Raw genomic sequence first — 10272 nt, forward strand, 5'->3', positions numbered from 1 at the left:
TGGAACTCTCACCAGGGTATTATGTCCTTTGCTATTGTAGATATCTCATCTGAGATATGTGCTCCTACCAAAATAAAGACAACTTCAAATGATTATCGTGCAAGATTCCCAACTGTAGAAAATCCTAAACATACTCTCAGTGCTCTATTTTTAACTCTGTTTCAAGACAAAGTATTATCAAAAGCCTCTCACCATAACTGCTTCTAAATTGCATGGGCTGAGGTTTTACTTAGAAACCCAGTTCTGATGCAGACCACAGAGGCAGCATCCACAGTTGGGGCCTTCTGGTCCAGGATGTGCAGATGTGCTTCTCGGCTGGGCTCTCCCACCAGAGCCTCTGCTTAAGGAGCCCCAGTTTTTGTTCAGGCTGTGCTGTCACTTCAATCACTGTGTCAGCTCCCAGAAAGCACAGAAGTATATCCCTGAATCCTCTTGCTGGGAGGATGAAATGACAAGGCTGAAGGACTTGAGTGACTTCTGGAAGACGACAGAATAGCGGCCGCTCCTCTTGTTCTCAGGATCATAAGAAGGTTGATGAATAAGGGGAACCATTTCCCCACTAAAAAGCTGGGTGTACCAGAAAAGATAGTATAACAAATTATTTGTCTCATATGAGCAGTCCAGGGTGACTTCTTCTCCCACCTGCCCACTTGCTGTTGACAGGACCTGAGTCACTTTCTGGGCCACATTGAATCCTGCAAAACAAACAGAAGAGTTAAAAGCTGTTAGCTTATGCTGTTATAGTGGAACACTATAACATGAAACACTGTTGGAATTGGGTTACTTAAAAGATCCGAAGAAAAACCTAACTAAAGACACACTGTGCTGGCTTCTCTCCAGTCCCTCTTCCCCCTCATGTCTATAGAAACTGCCATATGCCTGAGGCAATGCTTCCCATATAATATCCTTAGCTATACATGATGCATTCATACCAGACAAAGCCAAGGCCACCAGCACACAGAACAGGCTGTGAGGAGGCATGTGACACAGGTCTCTCTGTATGAGTGTGTCTGTTCTGCCGCAACTCAGCTCTCAGTGTCTGAGCAATAGGCAGTTTGCACATGCATTGCCTGTGTGTATTACATTACCTCAAGCAGGAAATAAAGTTTTGTGTGATCATAGGCCACAAGTTCCATATACAGAGATCAAATGTGTAGCTCACCACAGACTTTTACTTGCTTCCTTTGTCTTTCTTAGTAGTCAAAAGAGGCAGCACTTAAAAGGGAGCTTCACAAAATTCATGCCTTTTGAGGGTATAGCTGCTTTACATACATGGGTGTTATTCTGTTGTCTAATTACACTCAATAAAAATTATTAAGTCATACATGGATCCCATGAATTTTTCTATGAAGCATTGAGATCTGAAATAATCTCTCTCCCTTAGTGAATGTGATGGTCTATCTAAATTCTGAAATGAACAAAGTTAGTCTTCAATCACATGGTAAAAGGTAGTCCATTAGAATTATAGAATATTTGTTTATATTCTGTGAAATAGTAAGAGGAATGAAATAATATTTAGAGACTAAGTAGATGCACAGCATGACAGTTGTCCACTACTGATCACGAGATGTGTCATCTCCAGCAGTCAGGTGCGAATCCAGTCTTAGCACTGAGAAGCAGAGACAAGAGAATCCTGGAATCTCAGTAGTCAGTCAACTGGTGAGCTTCAGTCTCAGTAAAAGTCTGTACCAAAGAAATCAATCAAACAAACAATTATTCAATAAATAAAAGTAGAAGCAATAGAGGAACATACTCAATGTTGACCACGATTTTACAGAGACACACACACACACACACATGCAAACAACCATATAAACAGACAGACAGATAAAAAGAGAGACAGAGACACATGCATACATACATACATACACACACACACACACACACACACACACATAGACACACACACACACACACACAGAGAGAGAGAGAGAGAAGTGGGAAAGAGACTCGGACAGATCGACAGACAGACGTTATACCAATTTGAAAACCCACTGCTACAAAAGCTGATTAGGTTTTAAAAGTCTAACATCAAGTTTTATTCAGAAGATATGTTCGTTTCTCTCCACACCGAGAACTATACTTATCACATGACCTTGAAGTTACTATCCCATTGCCATGAAGTGTAAACTCTCACTTATTAAATTCTGTGTATTTTTAACTTACAAAACAATCTCATAATAAGCTTGCCAGGTCTCCCTGTGACTCAAGCTTATTACATACCCATGCTACACTACCCTGTCTATATGTAAGGACATGTTAATTTCAGGTGATTTGGTGGCTGAATTTTTTCGTACTGCTGTATCACATTTTGTATGTAGCTCTTTATCTTCCACTTGCAGTTGTTAACCCAATGGGTGAATTAAAATAACCCAAGATGTAATCAAAATAATAAATACAAACAAGGTCTCTGAAAGAGCTCCAGGCCTCTGTATGAGATCAAATGACCTAGAAGCCAGTCCTTCGGGGACTACAGTGTGCTATCTGAGGTATACTGCTCTGTCCATTGCACTCCTGAGAGCTGGGAGCACAGGCCCTGGACTGCAGTCTCTGTAGTTAGCAGAGCAGCCTGGGGAGCTCAGACACCAGGGCTCGGCCCCTGCTCTAGTTCTCCACAGAGCAGGTGACTGCTCTCCTGCTGCATAGCCACAGCCTCTGAGGTGTGGCTTTGGAGTGCATTGGGTTTGAGTCCTGGGCTGGACAATAGGCCTCATTCTAAATGCTCCTTTGCCTTTCTTTGTGACTTAATTGACTGACAATAATTCCTAGTGAAAATAAAGCTTAAGGTTGATGGAGAGACAGTCCAACCATGTATAGCACCAGGGGCTAATGATAAAGTCAGAAGCTCACTTCCCAGGACTCATTTACAAAGCTAAGTGACCTGCCAAAACTCAAACTCCAGCCTTGAAAGATTGAACACAATCTTTTGGCCTTCACATGCACACAGGTATGACTAACCATGTATATACACAACTCTTTGAACACTCACACAGATGTGGGTGCTTATACAAAAACACACACATCAATCAATCAATCAATAAATCAATAAAATCTTTTAAAAGAATAGAGCTTAATATTCTAAAATCATAAAAAGGAAGAAATTAGTAATTCAGGAAAATTGGAATAATGGTGTGCTTAGTTAAGAAGTGGGACAGGAAGTTCAATACAGAAGGAGAGAGAGAGAGAGAGAGAGTATAAATGCCACCGAGGATGTTTGAAATACCCATAAAGATACTTATTGTTTACCTGGATTACATTATATATTTTTAATGAAGTTATTCCATTCCACGTGGCAACACCCCCTCAAGAAACAGATCATCTAATAAGGAAATCACACACTAGCTATGAGAAGCTTCTTTCCTTATATTGATCATCAAAATCCAAGAGGCTCTAGGAAGACTGCTGGCTATTTGTGTTGCCCTTGGGTCCCAGAGATTGAAGGTAAGTCCTTCTTGAAGATATCATGCACGTTGGTCATAGGACGTGAAAGACCTGAAAACCTCACTGCTGACCACTAACTTTCATAATATCAAAAGGCTCTTGTCAAGTTGCCAAAAATAGGGAAGCCATTAATAGTTCTATCTTCATGTGATCCTTATTAGTTGCATTAGTAAACAACCCTGCAAAGGAACTTACAACGGTGCAATGGTGGAGTTAGAAAAAAAAAAAAAACTTAAGGAGCTGAAGGGGTTTGCAACCCTACAAGAAGAACAACGATATCAACCAACCAGACCCCCAGAGCTCCTAGAGTGTAAACCTCCAACCAAAGAGGACACATGGAGGGACCCATGGCTCCATCCGCATATGTAGCAGAGGATGGCCTTATTGGGCATCAGTGAGAGAAGCCCTTGGTCCCATCAATGCTCAATACCCCAGTGTAGGGAAATGCAGGGCAGGGAGGTGGGAGGGAATATTTTTAGTTCTTCTGTCAAATATCAAGTGACCATACATGTTTGGTTTGATTTCTGGGACTTCAATTCTATTCCATTGATCAACACAATGCAGAGTGGTATCTGAATTACAAAGAACTCCACAGTTAAGAATGCACTTTACTCATGCTGAAGCAATCATTATTTATCTTCTCTTAGAATTTCAATGTTCTAGGAAAAGAGTACCAGTGGTGTATAGTTTTCTACTTCTTGAGCTAAGTTAGCAACAGCAGTCAAGTGCACCTTTTAAAGCACTACACAGTCTCCACAGATTAACTGCTTTGCTCTTGGAAGTCTTAAAAAGAAACTGTTACTGTCCCAAAGTACTTTACTATTATATTTTTATTTATCTCTTTCAGGGAAGGTCTAGTGAAAGACAAGTGTGGGACAGCTGTGCCCACAACTAAAATCAGCTTAGGCCTTTGCAGCTACTGCTCATGCTATGATGAAATGAAGTACTTGGTGGTTTTTATAGAATCATTCGTGGGGAACTCAGTTTCTAGAATCATCATATTCTGAATAATATTCAGTAATTAAAATTATAATTTTAACTTCATGCATAAAGTCTACTTCAACAGAGGATTCAAGAGCTTTGATGGAATCCAGTCCTTTGGGACTCACCTGGGAAGTCTGAAGAGACTGCTTCCTGCACTAGGACCTCACAAGGAGTCATGGTGATCAAAGCGCTTCTTCCATGTGAGGGAAAAAGTCTTTTCCAGGAGTGCTGTCAGAGGCTTCTCTCAAGGAGCTGCTTCAGTCTTTTCACATTGGGTCAGCATGAGGAATGTTCTTTCATAATCAAGGACACTCAAATAGCAGCCTGTTAGCTCATCTGCAGAGTTTCCCACTTGTATGTACATTATGCATAAAATAACTAATTTTAAAGCATGTTAAAATTTTAGGCTTCATTCGTGTTCGAAGTATGTATTATGTATGCATAATTTTGCTGTTACTGAGACTAAACGCTGTCAAGAATCTTTTTTATTGCACTGACTGCTTTCTTTTGCCCCTAGGGAAAAACTTCATAATTGTGCATAAGAGCTATGGGCAGATAGTGTAAAGCAGATGAGGTGAATATTAGCATTTCCGAGGTCTACAATTAGAGGGAATTCTTTCTTAACTACTTTTAAGGAGCTCCCCACCTCCAGAATCAAGAGGAAATGTAAAGGCTTAGAGCTCCCATTGCACTGCAAGGACAAGAACATCCATGGTCTGGTGTTCCTAGAAGGACCAGCCTGTTTTCAGTGTTTCTCGAGCTAGAATGAATAGCCAATTGTTGTATATGCAAACTATATGCAATTTTAAAAACTATTCTTGTAAACCTATCTACCTGGTTATGATACTCTGGGGTCCATATCCAAGTAAAATAAGATTTTTTAGAAGCCAGTATACATTTTGCACTATTGGTGTGATACTGCAGCCAGCCAGGACCATACTGACTTCAGCATAATGATGCTTCTAAATAGTAATAAAGGCTGTATAGTGACATTCACACCAGGTCCGAAAATGAAGTCATTGACAAGTGACATGCTTCATTGGGAGGAATTTCTGTCTCCTTACATTTTTTTATCCCTTATATTTTTTAAAAATAAGAAACAGCCTTCTGCATAATGTAGCTGTCTATATAAGGTTCTGTCCTGTGCTCTGGTGTCTCTTTGTCTAGGGCCACTGCTCCCTTATCACAGGCCCAGTGCTCTGCTGGGGAGAAAAACAGAACAGAGTTTTCCTTGTTACAGCCAATCCAGTGAAGGACAAGGTCTGTGGGATTCTGTGCCATGTGATTGACTTATAAATTTCTAATGATACGAAGGTCCTTTTGTTTACTTGTGAACCCACTTGGCAACTGTGCTTCCAGACTTTATGGTAAATAGTTATGGGGAAGCACATCTTTGTCTGACCACTTGAGGAGAAAGCCAGTGATTAGCTGTCACAAAAGGCATCTGTGCATATTTGTGATGTTCATAGCAGCCTTCAGCAGCAAGTGGGTGGCCCTTGTGGACAGAGCATATTGTGCTAAGTGGTTGCAGAAAATTACAATGAAAACAGAAGCTCTGCTTCTGCCCTCAAAGGAGCTCAATCTAATGAAACACATTGGCTCCCACTCTGTGTATATACTTGTGTATATATTCAAACAGTTCTTTGTACACAAACTGGATACAAAGTTCTGGCAGTGTGCACTTACACATTTATAGGACTGGGACTCAAACAGGGCACTTTGTCATTTGCTTCCAGTATAGTTTTCCAGGACATAGCTAGAAAACTCCACTGTGTATACAACTGGGTTCCACATCACTGCACTGATTCTGGCCCTTTGATTTCTCTCTTTTTGCCTCGGGCTTGGTGATGCATACTCTTAGAAATAGTTTCTGTTCACTATTTTCTTTCTTTGTGACAGCAAAGACCATGGGACCTGTGAAGCTTCTTAAGGGTGGAATTTACCTTTGTGAGCCTCAAGTGATGGTATTTCCTTTTGAACATTTATTAGATACTGTTTTGTTCTCTAGGGAAGAAGGGAGGCATCCTCTGACTTAGGGGAGCTTCAGAGTCCTTAGGGAGGGATTGAAGGATTGTGTTGAAAGGTTTCTGTTCTTTAGACAAAAAGTCACTTTTATAGGTAGCTTTTTGGCAAGGTGTTTGGGGAAAAGGATTCAGGCATTCAGAGACAGAGCAGCTAAATGTAAGGTAGTGTAAGTTGGTAATTTGAGGCTGAAGCAATCATTTTGATGAAGTAAACCATGAGGTGAGATGTGGAAATCAAGGGACAAGTCTATTTTTATATCTGTGCTTTTGAAACCTTAGGACTTAGAGCTCTGACATTCTGCACTCTGTAACACTCCATGGTGGAAGGGATGGCCTCACGTTCACACTGCCACATTCCTAGCAGTTCTTGTGCCTCTGAGATGATGCTCTGCTTTGCCAAAAGGGAAAGGAATTGGAGAGGAAGACTTGCTGTTTTGCTTCTGAGTTAAAGTGTAGCAGCAGCTAACACTGCTCCCTAGGTGAGAGAAAGACAATGAAGAGGCATTGGGCATAATGGAGGCTGGAAGGAGTCCAGTGTAAGTAATAATTTTATACAAATACAGCAGTTTAGGTCCCCATATTTGTCAAGAGTAGTTACAAATATCAGAACACTAAAGGTCAGCGTTTGAAGGATTCCAGAAATATATGGTACCCAAGCGGGTGCTTATCCTTTCAAGCTGTTTTCAATAAGAAGTGATGCTAATGTGTTATATGGGAAATAATGCACTGTTACCACCTATATAGTAAGTAAATTAATACTATTTAATCTTTTTTTTAAATAAAGCTTTGTCTGGGTAGACACTAAAAGCATTATAGAAATCCAGGACTGAGATGTCCTTTTTAATAACTACTGATAGTATTTTTTATATATGTTACACAGTATGTCCTTTCTAAACAAATTTGTATTCCTGATAATTCCTATTTGTAAAGTGTATCTGCCCTTCTTTTTGGTCATTTTCTGCACCCACCCCCTCTGTATAATCATAGATATTGCCATGGCTCTCCTTGCTCTGCTGTGATGTGTGTAGCCCAAGCCCAACGCCCTCTGAAGCCCGCTCTGAGGATGCAGGGAGTATGGCCTCTGCCCCTTATGCTTCTGCTCTGGAGTTATCCAGCCATTCTTCTCAAAGTGACTGTTGCAGCTATGATAAGTTACATCACATTTATTTTATATTCTTGGTTGAAATAAAATTTAATTGACTTTGAAAAAAGAATTAAGTTGGAATTTTGATGGGGATTGTATTGAATTTGTAGATTTCTATTGGCAAAATGGCAATTTTTACTATATTAATCCTGCAAATCCAAGAGCATGAGAGATATTTTCATCTGCTGAGATCTTCCCCTTTTTAAAGACACTTTAAGCTCTGTCATACAGTGGAGATCTTTCACTTGCTTGGTTGGGGTCACACCAAGGTATTTTATATTCTTTGTGACTATTGTGAACGGTGTCGATTCTCTAATTTCTTTCTCAGCCTGTTTATCCTTTGAGTAGAGGAAGACTACTGATTTGTTTGCATTAATTTTATAACCAGCCACTTTGCTGAAGGTGTTTATCAGATGTAGGAGTTCTCTGCTGGAACTTTGGGGGGGGGGTCACTTAAGTATACTATCATATCACCTGAAAATAGTGACATTTTGACTTCTTCCTTTCCAATTTGTATTTCTTCTGTTGTCTAACTCCAGTACTATGTTGAATAGATAGGGGGAAGAGTGGTCAGCCTTCTCTAGTCCCTGATTTTAATGGGATTGCTTCAAGTATTCCACTGCTTAGTTTGATGTTGGCTACTGGTCTTCTGTGTATTGCTTTTACTATGTTTAAGTATGGGCCTTGAATTCCTGATATTTTCAAGACTTGTAACATAAAGGGGTATTGAAGTTCGTCAAATGCTTTCTCCACATCTAATGAGATGATCGTGTGTTTTTTTTTCCCTTTGAATGTGTTTATATACTGGATTATGTAGATGGATTTCTTTATATTGAACCATCCCTGTGTCCCTGAGAGGAAGCCTACTTGACTATAGTAAATGATAGTTTTGATGTGTTCTTGGATTCAGTTTGCAAGAATTTTATTATTTGTGCATCAATGTTCATGATGGATATTGATCTGAAGTTCTCTTTCTTTGTGTTGTTAAGTATGTGTGCAATTGTGGCTTCAAATAATGAATTAAGAAGTGTTCTTTCTATTTGGACAGTATTGGTATTAGGTCTTCTATGAAGTTCTGATAGGATTCAGCAGTAATCCCATCTGGTCTGGGCGCTTCTTGGTTGGAAGACTTTTGATGACTGATTCTATTTCTTTAGGAGTTATGGGACTGTTTACATGGTATATTTGATCCTGATTTAGCTTTGGTACCTGGTATCTGTGTAGAAAATCGTCCATTTCATCCAGATTTTCCAGTTTTGTTGAGTATAGGATTTTGTAGTAGAATCTGATAATTGTTTTAATTTCCCCAGTTTCTATTAAGTCTCTTTTTTCATTTCTGATTTTGTCTCAGCATTCTCTAGTCTGGCTAAGGGTTTATCTCTCTTGTTGATTTTATCAAAGAACCAACTTCTGGATTTGTTGATTATTTTTGTAAAGTTCTTTTTTTTTTTTTTTTTTTTTTTTTTTGGAGGCACTCAGAGCTATGAGTTTTCCTCTCAACACTGCTTTTATTGTATCCCATAAGTTTGGGTATATTGTGCCTTTATTTTCATTAAATTTTTAATTTTTTTAAATATTTTACTTTATTTCTTTCTTGACCAAGTTATCACTGAGTAGGGCATTGTTCAGCTTTTATGTGTATTCGGGCCTTTTGCTTTTTTGTTTGTTTGTTTTTGTTGAAGACTAGTCAGATGTATGTGATTATTTCAATCTTCTTGAATCTGTTGAGTCCTGTTTTGTTACCAAGTATATGGTAAATTTTGGCGAAGGTACCCTGAGGAACTGAGAAGAAGGTATATTTTTTTTGTTTTAGGATGAAATGTATAGATATCTGTTAAATCCATTTGGTTTATAACTTCTGTTAGTTTCACAGTGTCTCTTTTCAGTTTCTGCTTCTATGATCTGTTCATTGATGAGCTGGGGTGTTGAAGTCTCCCACTATTATTATGGGTGTAACAATATATGCTTTGGGCTTTATTAGGGTTTCTTTTATGAATGTAGGTGCCCTTGTATTTGGAGTATATCTGTTCAAAATTGAGAGTTCATCTTAGTATATTTTTCCTTTGAAGAGTAAAATCTGTCCTCTCTTATCTTTCTTGATAACATTTGGTTGAAAATTTATTTTATTAGATATTAGAATAGCTACTCCAGCTTGTTTCTTGGGACCATTTTCTCGGAAAGTTCCCCCCCCCGCCAGTCTTTTAGGTAGTGTTTTGTTGCTGAGATGAATTTCCTGTATGCAGCAAAATGCTGGGGCCTGAATGTGTCCAGTCTATTAGTCTATGTATTTTAATTGAGGAATTGTATCCATTGATGTTTAAAGATATTAAAGAACAGTGATTGTTGATTCCTGTTATTTTTGTTGTTAGAGGTAGAATTATGTTTCTGTGCTTATCTTCTTTTGGACTTGTTGCAAGAAGTTTACATTTTTGCTTTTCCTAGGGTGTAGTTTCCCTCCTTGTGTTAGAGTTTTTCATCTATTATCCTTTGTAGGGCTGAATTTGAGGACAGATATCATGTAAATTTGTTTTTTTCCTGGAATATCTTGATTTCTCCATTTATGGTAATTGAGAATTTTGCTGGATATAGTAACCTGGGCTGGCATTTGTGTTATCTTAGGGTCTTATGAAAATTGTCCTGAATTTTCTAGCTTTTATAGTCTCTGTTAAAAGTCTTAAA

General features: G+C 38.9%; 1 gene segment (V, D, J or C); it reads right to left on the minus strand.

Annotated features, from left to right (window-relative positions):
- Positions 1 to 384: 384 nt before the first annotated feature.
- LOC308428050 (T cell receptor alpha variable 19-like) lies at positions 385 to 4602 on the minus strand. The segment is given in 2 exons: positions 4551 to 4602; positions 385 to 695 (listed from the first exon to the last, which is right to left on the minus strand).
- Between the last annotated feature and the right edge of the window lie 5670 nt (positions 4603 to 10272).

The sequence above is a fragment of the Micromys minutus genome (genome assembly GCF_963924665.1).
Source record: "Micromys minutus genome assembly, chromosome: 12".
NCBI lineage: Eukaryota > Metazoa > Chordata > Mammalia > Rodentia > Muridae > Micromys > Micromys minutus.